Source organism: Pipra filicauda, unplaced genomic scaffold, assembly GCF_003945595.2.
Source record: "Pipra filicauda isolate LSUMZ 115617 unplaced genomic scaffold, ASM394559v2 scaffold111_size4109106_pilon, whole genome shotgun sequence".
Lineage (NCBI taxonomy): Eukaryota > Metazoa > Chordata > Aves > Passeriformes > Pipridae > Pipra > Pipra filicauda.
Window position 1 is genome coordinate 2,250,904 of NW_024103563.1, and position 14,729 is coordinate 2,265,632.

At 41.6% G+C, this 14,729-nt stretch overlaps 1 protein-coding gene across 1 annotated transcript in view; it reads left to right on the forward strand.

Moving 5' to 3' along the window:
* The first annotated feature begins 6,798 nt into the window (after positions 1-6,798).
* The window catches only part of BMPR1B (bone morphogenetic protein receptor type 1B), a 245,707-nt gene continuing 237,776 nt past the window's right edge, over positions 6,799-14,729 (forward strand). The window contains exon 1 of the mRNA XM_039382657.1: positions 6,799-6,827. The gene's annotated coding sequence lies outside the window, so the exon portion shown is untranslated. The remainder of the gene's footprint in view (positions 6,828-14,729) is intronic.

Below are 14,729 nucleotides of genomic sequence, written 5' to 3' on the forward strand. Positions count from 1 at the left end.
TCATTATAAGTACTTAGCTTTATAGCTAAGTACTACACTGGGAATTTAAAATATCCCACTTTATATTCCACCAGACAAATATCCTGCTATTTTTTTGGCCTGGATCTTGGAACAGAGCAGGAAAATAACTGTAATCCACTTTCCATGTAGTGTCTTCTTGCTTCTCAAAGACATTGGATAATTTCACTGGTGGTTCTCCCATTTATCTACGCCAACAACTATGACGTTTCTTCTGGTATCCAACTACTCTATGATCCTGAATTTGAAGACTTTTCTTTGCTTGGCTTTTGTTAAAAGCAAGCTATTTCAGTTTACCCACTTAAATCTGCCAATAAAATGCCCTAAACCCAAGCAGTGCCCTAACAATGTGGTTGGGTGCATGGTTCTTTCTAAAAGACATAATGACATGGGGATCTCTGTACCTTAGCTGCAGTACAGTCCAGGAGAGTGGTTGGGATAAAAGGCACTACTGGGAAGCTCAGGATATCTCTCCTGAGAAGTCAGGGTAGGACAGGGTGCTTTTCCCTGGCTCCTCTTGAAATGTATGGACTAGCTGGATCAACTGGACCAGGGAAGGAAAAAAAGGCTTTCCATTCTCTGTTTGAGAGCTTCAGTCGGAGTGCAAAGGATCCTTTTTCAAATGATTTTTTGTTTATTTGTATCTCTTACATGTAATTTCCAATATACAATTACAGTAAGTGGTGATTATTTTTTTGTTTGCTTCTTTAATAGTATTTACCACTGGGTTGTTTGGTAACCATTTTTTATGACTGAAAATTGGTTTTAAAGTTTTCTCTTTCCTCCTGATAGCATTACGAAGATCTAAGTGCTTTTATTATGATATTTTTCTTTATTTTAGAGGAAAAACTGTAAAAGCAACATTTGGCCAAACGTTAGCCTTAGCTTCTCTAAGTTTCGATATGCAACTAGTCCCGTAGCCAGCCTGAACAGGGGAGAATATGCAATGATGAATATTTTAAATCTGAGTAGTGTGAAGGCATGGCAAAGCCGAGGGTATGGAGGGGATGTGGTGGGTGATTCCTGGATGCATAAACTGTTTTAAATATTTTCTTGCCAAGAAATTTCCATTTTTTATTATGAGCTGAAGACAAACAGACTTTCTTGTTTTCTGAACATTTCACCCATTGGCTTTCCCCTGATGCAGTGCTCTGTCATTAACTCATCAAAAGACTTACTCTTTGGAGCCTCATCAAGAGAAAGTCAGGATACTAAACTGCTGGAAATCATCCCTGCTCTGCAAAAGAGTGACAGTCCAATGGATTGAGTGACATGGCAGATCTTGAAAGCATAGCACAGCAAGGAAGGAAGGAGTTCCATAGCTGCAAGAGTATTTGGTTGTTATTTTTAGTCGTTTGACTGAGAGATCACTATGCAACAGTGATGTGTATGGGGAGAGCTAGTGAAATAGTGCTGGAGATGGTTATAGTCTGATGTAACTCCAGTGTGATGACAATTCTCTGGCGCTAGTGTTTTATCCCTGACATGCAATGCTCTACATGTCAGCTTTCTTTTGTTTTCCATGGCTTGTTTCTCCTTGCTTTCCTCATCATATAACAGTGAGCAAATGAAAAGGATCCTTTTACGAGATAATGAATGCCTTTTGTGGTTTTACATATTCCATTTTGAGTATAGGAGAAAGGCACTGTATGGCTGAGCCTGTGACTGGCAAAATGGGTAACTGCAAATAAAAGGGCACCTAATTTAAGTGAGACCCTATTCTTCCCACTGGGAGAATGAAACAGTCTCTCAGCATGGGACTTCTCTGGTGTAGAAATCCACTGTTTTCTTACTGCTATTTTTCAGATCGAGTCTAACACACTTAGAAAAGGCAAAACGTGGCCAAAGGAAGATCTCAATAAAGAAATGTACCTTTTCCTATGCAAGGTCTGCTGACTTAATTAGACTTTCACCAGGGCCTCCTCTCCATGTGGTAGTCATATAGCTTGCTGGATAAAAGTAAAATAGCTTAAACAGTTTTTTTTACAAGAACTTTTTATGGCTGCTTCTATATTGAGCCCCTATCCTTGTTTTGATGTCTTAAGGAATAGCAAGATCTTTTGTTGTCATTGTGCGAAAGGTCAAATTTTATCCCCTGTGACAACACAGCTGCATCCAGAGAGAACTGCTGTTGTTATTGTATTAAATTGGTCATTTTATGCTCTCCAGAAAGTCCATCTCTTTTTCAAGGGTTTAAACCCAAGAGGAAATCCCATTAATATCAAATAACATTACAGCATAGGAAGAATAAGAATATAGATATATACACATAACCTATATAGACATGACAAACAGTAAATATAGAAGTCATATTTATTATGTGAGTCCTAAACCAAGGAATTTCAAGAGAAAGAAAATACATAAAATATACTCCATAATAGTGAAATGAAATTAATATTATAAAAGAACAATGGCAGACTTCTAATTAAAATAACACTTGTTGGATTAAGTTTCAAAGAAGTGATCAAAGAAAATACTGAGCACAAAACAGGGCACACAATAAGTGTTTAGTATATCAAAACATTTTAAAGTGTTTCAGAGAAGTATGAGATGTAAAAGGGGAAAAAAATCAGGGATTATGTTGAGATTATACTGAAACTTGACTAAAGGACCAACACTCCTGAACAAATAACCTTGCATTAAACTAATTAGATTTTAGAATATGAAATTGTTAAAGTTTGCTATCTCAGCTGTTTCTTTAAACTGGAAAATCCATATTGCAAAAATAGTTAGTGGTTCAGAGGGCAGAAGCTATAAAATACTGATGAAGTTTGGAGAAACAATAACAAAATCCACAAAAAAATGAAGCCTGAAGTCCCAGTTCTTGGAAGCCTTAGGCAAGTGAAGAGCTCTTTGTGCAAGTCCATTTACCGGACTCAGGTGCACTGCTGCTATCAGCAAGGTGTACGTGGGTGCTTTGGGATGTACTGTAAGCCCAGGATGTTTTGTCTGAAGTTTAAGACTGAGTAGTTTAACTGAAGTGAAAAACATTATAGGCAACAGATTTATTTTTAATCGGCGAGCATTCTTCCACACTGCTGTTGTCCTAGAGACACTCATTTGTTTTTATTCTTTTAAATTTCCTCTAAAGATTTCTGCACTGTAAACTTTCTTACTCAGTAAAGATGTCTAGTGTTCATTTTTGATGGCTTTCAAGCTCTATTTAAATCAATAAGGATTGTGAATGCCAGAAATTCATAAGAGGACTCCAGCACATTGAAACTTGTGGAGGATGTTATGGCTGACTGCTGGCTCCTCTTGCTGGTGAAAGATGCTGAGGCAGGCAGCCAGCTGCCCTCCCCAGGAGGGAGTTAGTCCCTGGATCTCAGTTTGGGAACGGCTGTCTTAAATAATTTTGTTCAAATATAGTGCCTTTTATGTTCTTTCCAATGCTCTGTCCCTCTTGCAATTACCATTTCACATGGGAAGCATGTACCCTTTCTTCTTGTTCCTCTCCTTTTATTGAGATGGGCTGTCAGTGTTTTACTTCCAGTGTAATACATACTTAAACACATATATGTACATATGTATCCTATGGCAGAGTGAGGTAACAAGAAGTGAATTTGACCCTAAGCTTCTAGAGTTTGCACAGCAAATATGAAATAAGACTGTGCTGCGTATAAATAAGCATAACTTGAGTCTGTGAATAACGTTTCAATCAACTCTTGGCCATTAAAGTGTGTTTTACATGTTTGGGGTTTTTTATAAGCATACTACAAGAGGCACTGGGTAGGTGATCAGTATATCTTATGAACAAAAGCATTTTTGACATAGTGTATATGGTAATTATATCTTTCCTAAGTAATTTTGTAGCTGGCTGATGGAACTTTTCAATATTCTGTTTATGACAGTTTAAGGGTTGATTTGAAAATCACAGCCCTGCACTATGGACACTATACTCCAGCAAACAGATGGTAGAAAACCATCAGTTGTAATCTATGAGTAAACAAAGACAAATGAAGCCTGGTATTGAGTTTTGAAGATGAGATGTAATTGTGTTATAGAACTGTAAGAATGCTGTGTCTCATTCTGCCTGTACAGTGAAGAAAAGCTCTATTTAATCTGGCATGATAATACCATTTTTTTTCCACATTTCTGAAACCTCCAGCTTTGGTGCAGTTGGAAAATCATAATGTCTGATCAACATTTAGGAAAATGGGAATAAATTGGTTGCATATGTGTGTTTTTCCTTTATGAAATACCCAGGGCCAGTGAATGGCAAACAGACTTGTTGAAGTTGTTTACCAAGGAGAAGCAATGCACAAAGCACAAAGCCACAAGCTCTTCACAAGACACAGAGAATACTACTGTTTTGGAAAGCGAGAGAGAGCATTTGCTTCTAAAATAGAAAGGATTATGATGTCTTTTCTAAACATAGACAAGAGGTGAAGAGATCACACAATATTTGTTTTTCCACCAGACGGTTTATTTGAATGTGTTTAGGGCAGGGGGGGATTCTCCTCCTCTGGCAACACGTAGTATGAGAAGGAATTGCAGAGGAGTAGTGCAGTGCTCAACACTTTGAGGTCAGGAAGGTGAAAGCACACCAAAAGCTTTGCCAGGAGGCTCAAACATTTTTGTGGTTTCATCTGTTTACCTTAGCAATGATAGAAGATTTAGACAATTACCCAGCAGCCTCAAACAGTGTCTTGTTGGGCAACACTACATCTCCCTTTCAGTATTGCCACCAGGAGTATATTTTGAGCATTTTCATTCAAGTGTTGTTATAATCAGGTCTGATATAATTAGGAGTTAAAGAATAGTGGCTGAAATGGTCCACTTAGAAGAGATTAAGTGGAGCTTGTGGAGAGAAGACAGAAATTGTGATGCCTTCATTAGAGCTCAGTCCAGGACTGCATATTTTATGTTGCTAATGATACATTGCAGCTCAGAAGGGCATGCATTTTTGAAGATTTTCTGTATCTTTTCAAGGAATTGAGTGAACAACTTTGCCCTTTTGGTCTATGCACTGGCATTGGAGCACTATAGTACAAATCCCCGATTCTCACATACTCAGTAAATAGTTAATTATTTTGGTGCCTCAAAGGAAACATTGTTTTTCAGTCCTTCAGTTCAGCAGTGTGAAGCAAAGGTGTTCGTAAGGCCTTTTTCTCATTGCCAAATGTTTCATTTTATGGCACTTTCAATTCGGTTACACCTTCCTTTTGTTCCTTTTCTATTTATTTTTACATCTTCTCTTCTTTTTCATCCCTCTCTTTATTACTTCCTGAGGGTGTGTTTTTCTTTTCTCTTTGAGTTCCATGTTTTCTAGGTTTCTCTTGCCAGTGCAGCAGCAATAGTTATTCAGTTGTTTTCTAGGAGAGCCAGTACTTCTGTTCGTCTTCGTTTTCTCTTGTTTGTCTGTAGGAGGCAAAGAGAAAAGGGAAACCAATTGAAAAGTGAAGTATCTCTGCTGAGAGGGAAACCTTGGGCTCACAATAGACAATCTACCTGTGTTACAATGAACTGTGGCTAGGATACAGGCCAAAAAAAATGTGGAGCATGAAGTGCACAAGGACAACTTGAATACACAGATTTCACAAAACAGCAGTGCAGAAATCTTGCTGGAACAAGTTTTCTCCTAGTTTGTTTCAGCATTTCTAAATTTGCTTTGGCTAGTAATAAGTCTTTCCCCACATCTGTCTCTACTATAACTGAGGTGAAAAAAAGCCCCATGCCTACAATTAGCAGGGAGAGTACAGGTTTGGGCCTAAGAACAGAGAGATATACACGCAGTGGAAGAAGCCCTACTTCAAAGATAGCTTGCCTTCTCCTTCACGTATCTGCCCCCAAATACTGGAGAAATATTCTGCAAATTAAATATTTTGAGTCATTGGACGATAGACCAGCTTCTGTGTATGTGAATGTAGCATTAATACACCAACCCCCTTGGAAAGTGAGGAAGTGTATTAACTCCTCTTGAGTGTGAGAAACTGAAATTATGTGAGGTTAGGGTGAAGTTAACTGAAGTTATGTGAGGTTAGACACATCAGTGTGCCTGCATCATCAGTGAGCATGGCCCAGAAGATTTGCCATCTGAAACAGCTGGTCCTGAGGACCTGATTGCTCAGGCCAAGGCATTTGTACTAGCTGCAGCCTCACCTTGTGCATGGGATGCCTGGTGCCCTCAGAGTGCATTAGGTGCACTCTTGGGATGCATTTTCTGACTTACTGCTTGTAGTTCGTACACTGAGGTTGCTCCACAACTGCTTCAAAGTGCATTCCTGATGCACACTAAAATGCTAATCCAGTCACACTTTCAAACATTCCCATTTTAAATTCACCTTCCTTTCGTTATAACGTGTTACAGTCGACTAAACTGTGGTCATAAACTTCTAATATGATAACCTCAACTGCTGATCTGTTATTTCCTTTAATCAATCATAGAAAAGAGAGAAGAAGTAATAACGCAATACTGAGGTTGAAAACCCTGATCTGTAAGGTAACGTGGGATAGTACTGGACTGCCTTTGAGATGCAGTACAAGTTGCAGCAGGAATATCTACATGGGGGCTGTGGTGCTGCCTACATTTAGTAATAAATTATTGCTGACATTATAAACACTATGCAACGTATCGGCGATTCATTTTTCAATCACCCGTTCCCACGCTGTCCGTTTTATCTCGATTGTTAATTTAATCCTGGCACTAAATTGCCTCGCTTCTCTTAAATCTCCCGGTCCCGCCAGCCAAGTGCGGGGGGACTTGGCTGAGTGTGTGGGAGGACGCGGCGGCTGGTTACTTGGCTGGTGATTAATAGGGGAGGGTGACCGGCCCGTGAAGCCCCGTCTCTGGGGCTCCGCAGCCCCCTGTGAGTAACCGGGGGTCCCCTCGAGTGGTAGAGGCGGGGGGGCAGTTCCGCGCCGGCCGCCGCGGGGGGGCGGGAGGAGGAGGCGGCGGCAGCTAGTCCTGAGCCGGCTGGCCGGGAGTGCGAGCACTAGTGGGAGCTGGAGAGGGCGAGAGGAGGGGAAAAAGCCCCAAACCACCCCAGACTCGAGTACAGCGGCTGCGAGCCAGGCGGGAAGGGGGTGTGCGCGGAAGGCAGGCGAGGTGCGAGCGCGGCGAGAGAGGCGGCAGCCCCGCGGAGCCCGGCAGCCTTCGCAGGCGGTAAGGACGCGGGAGCCGGGCGGGGAGCGAGCGCTGCGAGGCGGAGATGCTGCGGCGGGACTGGCCGGGCACCTGCGCGGCCGGGGGTCCCGGGGAGTGACGGGCTTGGGAACATCGGTGTCCCCGGCTGTGTGTCCGCCTACGCGGGGGCAGCGCCCTGAACCTCATCGGAGCCTTCCAGCCCAGCGCCGGGGCTCAGCCTGCCCCGGCCGGCTGCTCGGGGGACCCAGGGCGGGCCCGCTCCTGCCCCGTCCCGTGCGGGGCACGGAGCACTCGCCGCGGGCTGTCCCGAACTTCAGCTGAGCAGCTGCGGCGAAGCGTGTTAGTGGCCCCAGGCGGGAGGCCTGGGTCACACGATCGATACGATCTCGTTGTGTGCACGCCAGAAGCCAGAGATTAATCTTCAGTGCTCTCGAAATGAACTTTTAAATCAAAATGCCTATGTGTCATGGTACACCTTGTAATGTAGCCGAAGAGGATGGAGGGCCCTGTGAATCTTTGGGAGCAGGGAATCTCTTGAGCAGCAGTATGAGTATTGTGAACTGAGAGACTTTGTTGCTTGTGATGGACTGATGTCAACTCTGTTTTAACAGTTAGGTTATAGCAGTCAATGTCTTTGGTAATATTGTTCAGAAACATAGCGTTTGACCACTTGATTTAAGAACTTGATGAAAGTGAATTACAGAAAGTGTCACTATTTAGGAGTCTCTTGTGGATAAACCCAGAGGTCTGTCTAGTGTCCTGGGTGTGACAATGCAAAAAGCGGTGCCTGAGCGGGAGTAAAAATAAGGAGTGTAAGGATAATTCTCCAGAAGGCTCTCTCAGCATGCAATGATTTGCAGTATGGATGCTTCCTAAGGGAGAGCTGGTGTCTTTATAGCACTCACCGATTTTTCCTTTCCATGAACTTCTCTGAGTGACCCTTGACCCTGTGTAAACTTCTAACAACATGCCGTGGCAAGAAATTTCATAGCTTTAACTTTACACTGTGTCAGCTCCCACACGATTTTATTCTGAACCCTTGTTTGATAGTACCTATGTCTTGCATAGTTAGTGCAGAATTGGTCCCTATTCCTCTCTGTCCCATTCACGCTTTTATAAACTTTGAACTTCCAGCATTTTTTCTGTTGTCTCCTTTTTGGGCCAAAATGGTCTCTTCTACTTCACTTAAAGTTTACTTCAAGAGGAGGGAAATGAGTACAGACAGAGTTATTTTCTGAGAATGGATCATTTTGAATGACAGGCATGTTCAAGTTAGGATGGTAAAAACTACGGTCTCTGGGAATAACTTGTGGAGGCAGTGTACATTAATTTGACAGAATGAATACCATATGATGGCCTACAGAGGACAAAATCGCCTCTGTATGATGACTAGTGTGATTTGCACCACCAGTTATTCCTGCTTTCTTTTACTGGCACAGGCTGCACGTGCAGGGAGTGGATTTCTTTAAGAGGTTTTTGAAAGCAACCAAAAATGAAAACAGCATTTTACTATTAGAGTGATATGGTGAATTCATAATGTGCTTATAGGAAGGTTCTCTGGTTCATGTGTTGAAATTTTGCATTGTTATAAAACGATTTTGCAGTTATTTCAAAACAAGGAATCCATCACAGTAAATACAACTAGGGGCCTTGACTGTCTTCCCACAACCTACTGCCCTGCTTGGCTTCAGTTGAGCTGCCCTTGGTTGACACTTGTGCAATGAGGGAAAAAAACTCTCAGGCCTTTGAGGAAGTTATATCTGTACCTATCTATGTCTGTGTGTATCCCTGACCTATAGCAGTCCTTCATGTGGGTCAGTATACTGAATGCTTTGGTTCCAAGTTAGCACTTAAGTACATACTTAATTTTAAGGGTACAAAGGGGTCCGTTTTAATTGGTGCACTTGTGTAATTAAAGTGATGCATGTGCTGGGGTCTTTGTTGCAGTCAGGCACTCCTCCCTTGGCAGAATCAAGCCCTCAGGTCTTGAAACTCTGTTTAAAAGAGCTTTGGTTGGTAATGATGTAAACTGACAGATTCACAAAGGCTGTTCCCAGCATCTAATCTTTCTTGCCTGTTTCTGTCATTCTTCTCAGTGTATTGTTTCCTAGCAAAAAAAGAGCTTCAATAAGTAAGACATAATATCTGTTGCCAGGTGTAAGGAAACACGGAGAAGAAGTCTGATGCTCAGGTGGGAAATCTGTTACTACTTCCAAGAAATAAGATTAACTTTTTTTTTTTTAGAAGAATGTTTATGAGCTGTTCTGTTTCTTAACCACTGATTCCTTGATGCTGACTACAAAGCACTTGCCCAGACTGTAAATCCTGTGGGGAAGGGGCTGCTTTGCTTTGTCTTATGAACATGATACTGAATGCAGTGTCCTGGGGAGAGTGAAGGGATGTCTCTGGGTCCGGCCTACACTACTGCTGACAACAGCCATTGTAAGTACTTCACAGCTTTCAGATAGAACATGGGCTAAGCCAGAAAAGTCTCTAAAAACTTGTGACAGGTATTTTCTACTGACTTTATGGTAGATGCAACGATAGAGTGGCATATAAAGCAACATGGTTATCTTGGTTGTCATTAAATTAAGAAATTGGGTGAGGATTCATAGATGTAAAAATATTTGACTTATATGTGCCAAAGTGATCATTGTGCTGTAAATACTGCAAATACAGAACAGAAACAAATTCATTACATCTATTGGTGGTACCCTGTAAAACAAACTATAAAATATATCTTAGATTTATTGCCATTCAGATTTTTGTTCCTTTTCAGAAGATATGAGCTATTTTTAAACTGTCTCAAACAAACTGAAAACCTTGCGGCAGATAGGCAAAATCTGGAGGAAACTGATTTGAAAACCCTGCAGTTTGGTTTAAAGTTCTTGTGTGTCAAACTGATTTTTTTTTTCACTGGCATACGTTTCGGACTGGGCTTACTTCTGGTGAGCCCTTTCTTCTTGATGTTTTGTATTTGGTTGAGGTAGCAAAAATGTGAAAAGGGTTATAGGATAAGGTTTTGAAAAGTCTACGAATTGTAACATTCTGATGATAACTAATAATTGTATTATGCTATATATCAACAACCTTGTTCTTTTGAGTGCATTAAAGGAGGAAAGATTTATCTATTACAGCATTTACAAGGGCTGGACCTTTTTGTAGTAAGGAAATGATTTTGTAACTAAAATACTTCATAATGTAGTGTTTGATTACATTGTAGCAGTTTTCTCACACACTACATTACTGAGTTTACTTTTCTGTGCTTAAAATGTCAACAGTTCATCAAGCTGTAAAAAAAATTGCTGCGTGATCAATTATTCTTTATGATCAGTTCACGCCACACTGTGCACGCACACCCAGGTTTGAGTGCTTACACAGTACACACAGAGAGGTGCGTGGATCTGTGTGTCTCTGGTACACAGGCAATATGTTTTAGCTGCTCTCATACGCGGACTGTGTTGCAGGATTGTGATAAGAAGCAAAACCCAAAGGAACCTCTTTCCTTAGGTGTTGTGTCTCGAGGCTGGGGTCCCCACTGGCTGAGCGGTGTGTCGGTGCTCCAGCCTTTCTCTCCACAGGGTCACTTACAGGGGCTGCCTCCTCAGCCCAGCTGCTTGCTTTTCTGCTGCTTGTCAGAGTGAATATCTTTTAGGCCTCCAAGCCTATGTCAGATTTGGTTATAATTGGCCAATAGACTCAAAACTTATTAGAGAGGGTCTGGCAGACATGTTTATCCACAGATAAGCAAGTCTAAACATTGCCTTGGGAAAGTAGGCTGAAGGAGCTGTGTTCTGTTGGAGTCTGGGTGTAAAGCTAGTCCTCATCTGGTGGTACAACGACCATTTGGGAGGGCATTTGCATGTAAGTCACGATTACAATTCTAAGCCTTATATAATTGGTATTTGGAGTCATCCATTGCAGCTTGCAGGACTGCAGATACAGATCCACAGAGTTTTCAGAGTTTGATGAAATGTGCACAAACCACTGAATGTAACGAAGAGACTAGAGTAGCAATGTGCGTGTGGGAAGAGCATCGGGGAGCTTAGGTTCCCCCTTTATATGTTCCAGAAAGTTTTTCCAATAGTGAGGGAACTGTAGTATGCAGTGACCTGCATGACACAGGTCTCAGGAAGTTTCTTCCCCTGAAACTGACTGTGTTACACATTAAAATTAATTCAGTGCTGAAATCAAAATGCATTACTACAACCTCTACACTTTGATGTCATGAAGCCAAAGACTGCAGTTTCACTGACCAGGATGAACAAAGGCACATATTTAAAGTGTTCATTCTTTAAAGTTACCATTTATTTCCTTAACACAAAAATAACTGTTGCTATTTTACTGAAACAAAAGGAAATATTCTTTGGTGTTCAGAAAAATTTCACATCTAAAGCCTAAAACACAAAATGGGTTGTATATAAGAAACATTTATAAAGTAGCCACTTAAAAGTTTTTAAAAGGTTAAGTTATTCAAGACCTATTCCCTGAAGCTACAAACGTATTTGTTCATGCATAACTTCACTAAGGAATACTTATGTGAGTAAAATTATGCACTTACAGGTTTGTAAAGTGAAGACCGTAATTAGCTCTAGGTTAATTCTCCTGCTTCCTAATTAAAAACACACAGGTCAATTAAGGATCAAACGAGACATTACCTTTGTGATTATCTTCCTTGGCAGAAAGAGCGGTTTTGATAAATATTTCCATTTCACTGTAATGTGACCTTTTGTCCAATTTGATTTCCTTTATCCTTACCAATTTTAGCCAAGGAAAAAGAGTTGTATTTAAAACACACTCCAAAAAGGTAAAATGCTGAAGAACATATTTTGGGAATGCATATCTTTTAGGGGAAAAAAACGGTGGGTGAAAGAATAGATTTATTTGCCTTGGGTTGATAATGTGTACATGAACAGAGTTTGGCTGTTTTGTTTTTATCTCTCCTAAGTAAACAAATATAGCTTTATTTGTAACCAGACAGTTAAATACAGTTTTTTTCATGTGTCTGACAATTTGTCCCTTTCCTGACAGAAGTGATGATGAAATGACATCCAGAGGCTTGCATGTGGAGTGCAGAGGGTATAGCTGTATATACATGCTAAATATTAGCTAGCCATATTTGCTTCAGAGCCTGTTGATTGTAGTCTCTGTGTGTATGTGAGAAGATTTGGACAAGGCAAAAAAATTCTTGCTTCTGTGCCAGACATATTGCAAAGTCAGGACACTGTAATGGAGATAAGGTTAATTAGCTATTTGCATTTGCTACTGAAGTTGGATAAATAGGGTTTGTTTTTTTTCCTACCAGGGAATTTCTCTTCAGGCATAACTATCTGGTGATGTTTGTTAAAATGAGTAGAGCACGACTTTTGTAGCCTGAAGAAATACAATTAAGTGTGTGCAAGCATCATAGATTTCTTTTATTCATAGGCAAGTCTTGTAGGGTCTTGTCCTACCAGAGAATTGAAGTGGAGAAACCCTTCAAGCCGAGAAGGGTCATGCTGCTCCAAGGAGATGCCATAGGATGGGCCCATATCATCTTTCTATCTCCATTTCTGTCCAATGGGGTGCAGACACAAGTACCCCTTTTAAAAATGTGTTTTGAGACCCTGGGTCACGAATGAGGTCAAGTCCAATCTGCTGCTGTTGATAGACAGAATGAAACTACAGTTACTCAGGAGATTGTTTCATCTTTAAAAATATTAATGTGAATTGTCTTTTTCCTTTATTTGCAAGCATTCCCGGGTAGGCATTCAGGGCTACTGCATTCAGCACCTTGCAACTATTATGTTGTTGTGCTTAGGGTTTAAAATACCAGTAAATTTCTGTCTGGAAGTTGGTAAGAAGTACTTTGTCTTAAGATTGCCTCTGTGATTTCTGCATTTAAACTACAGTCCCTCTTGCTTGGTGGTTTTCATGAGACACCCATCACTGTGAGCTTCTTATGATAGGAAGCATTCATAGAATCATAGAACCATAGGATCATTAAGGTGGGAAAAGACCTTTAAGATCATCAAGTCCAACCTAGGTCAACCTAGCACCACCACCATGTTCACCATGTTAACCACATCCTCAAGTGCCATATCCACACGTTTTCTTAATACTTCTGGGGACGGTGACTCCACCACCTTTCTGGGCAGTCAATTCTAATGTTTTACAACCCTTTTCAAGAAAAATAATTTCCTCATATCTAATCAAAACCATCCCTAGAACAAATTGAGACCATTTCCTGTTACTTGTTACCTGGGAGAAGAGACTGACCCCCACCTCACTATAACTTCTTTTCTGGTATTTGTAGAGAGTGATAGGGTCATCCGCTGAGCCTCCTTTTGTCCAGGCTAAGCACCCCCAGCTCCCTCAGCTGCTCCACATGAAAGCTGTGCTCCAGGCCCTTCATCAGCTCCACTGCCCAGCTCTGGACACGCTCCAGCACCTCAGTGTCTTTTTTGTAGTGAGAGGCTCAAACTGAACACAGGATTCGAGGTGCAGCCTCACTTGTGCTGAGTACAGGGGGATGATCACTTTCATGGTCCTACTGGCCACACTATTTCCTATACAATCCAGGATGCCATTGGCCTTCTTGGCCACCTGTGCACACTGCTGGCTCCTGTTCAGCCACCTGAACACTCAGGTCCTTTTCTGCCAGGCAGCTTTCCAGCCACTCTTCTCCCAGCCTGTAGCGCTGCTTGGAGTTGTTTTGACCCAAGAGCAGGACTCAGCACTTCTCCTTATTGAATCTCATAAAGCTGACCTCAGCCCACTAATCAGCCTGTCCAGATCCCTCTGCAAAACCTTTGTACCCTGCAGCAGATCAACACTTCCACCCAACTTGCTGTGACCTGCAAACTTGCTTAGGGTGCACTCGATCCCCTTGCCCTGGTCGTTGATGAAGATATTAAACAGGGCTGGGCTCAATACTGAACCACTAGTGACCAGGCTCCAGCTGGATTTAACTGCTTCTACCACCACTCTCTGGGCCCAGCTGTTCAGCCCCAGTTTTCTACCCAGTGAAGAGTGCACCCATCCACACCATGGGAAGCCAGTTTCTCCAGGAGAATGCTGTGAAATGGTGTCAAAGACTTCATGAGAGTTGAGGTAGTTGACATCCACAGCCTTTCCCTTATCTGCTAAAAGGGTCACTGCCATTCTTCCCACAGGTATTAATCTCCTTTTTCCAGTTTGTCTTGCCACAGACATAATTCCTTTACTGAAGTGAAAAAGCACAGCCATTTTCCTCCAGAATTTTGGCATTAATTGGAAATGGATGGTAGACTTTGGGGGTTTATCTAGGGGTTAACGGTTTACATAGGGCATGTGAGTTCTGCTTGCTAGCAGTATGTAAACAGCAGTGGTATCACATAGATGCACATTTGTATTTTATGGAAGGAAGAGGTTTGTGCTTTTCCTGACAGCTCTCTGAGAAGCAGGCAGATCCATATTTGTGCATTTGAAGAGGAGGAGGAGTGCATCTTAAAGCTGAAGCTAATTAACTTTTCTCTGATAACCATGTATCACAACAGTTTAGGCTTGTCTGTTTTCCTTGTCTTCTTTCACAAGCAACCGTGGAGAAAACACCCTGAAATAATTGTTTCTGATGGGGATTATGCAGCATTGTTGGGCTGTTCGG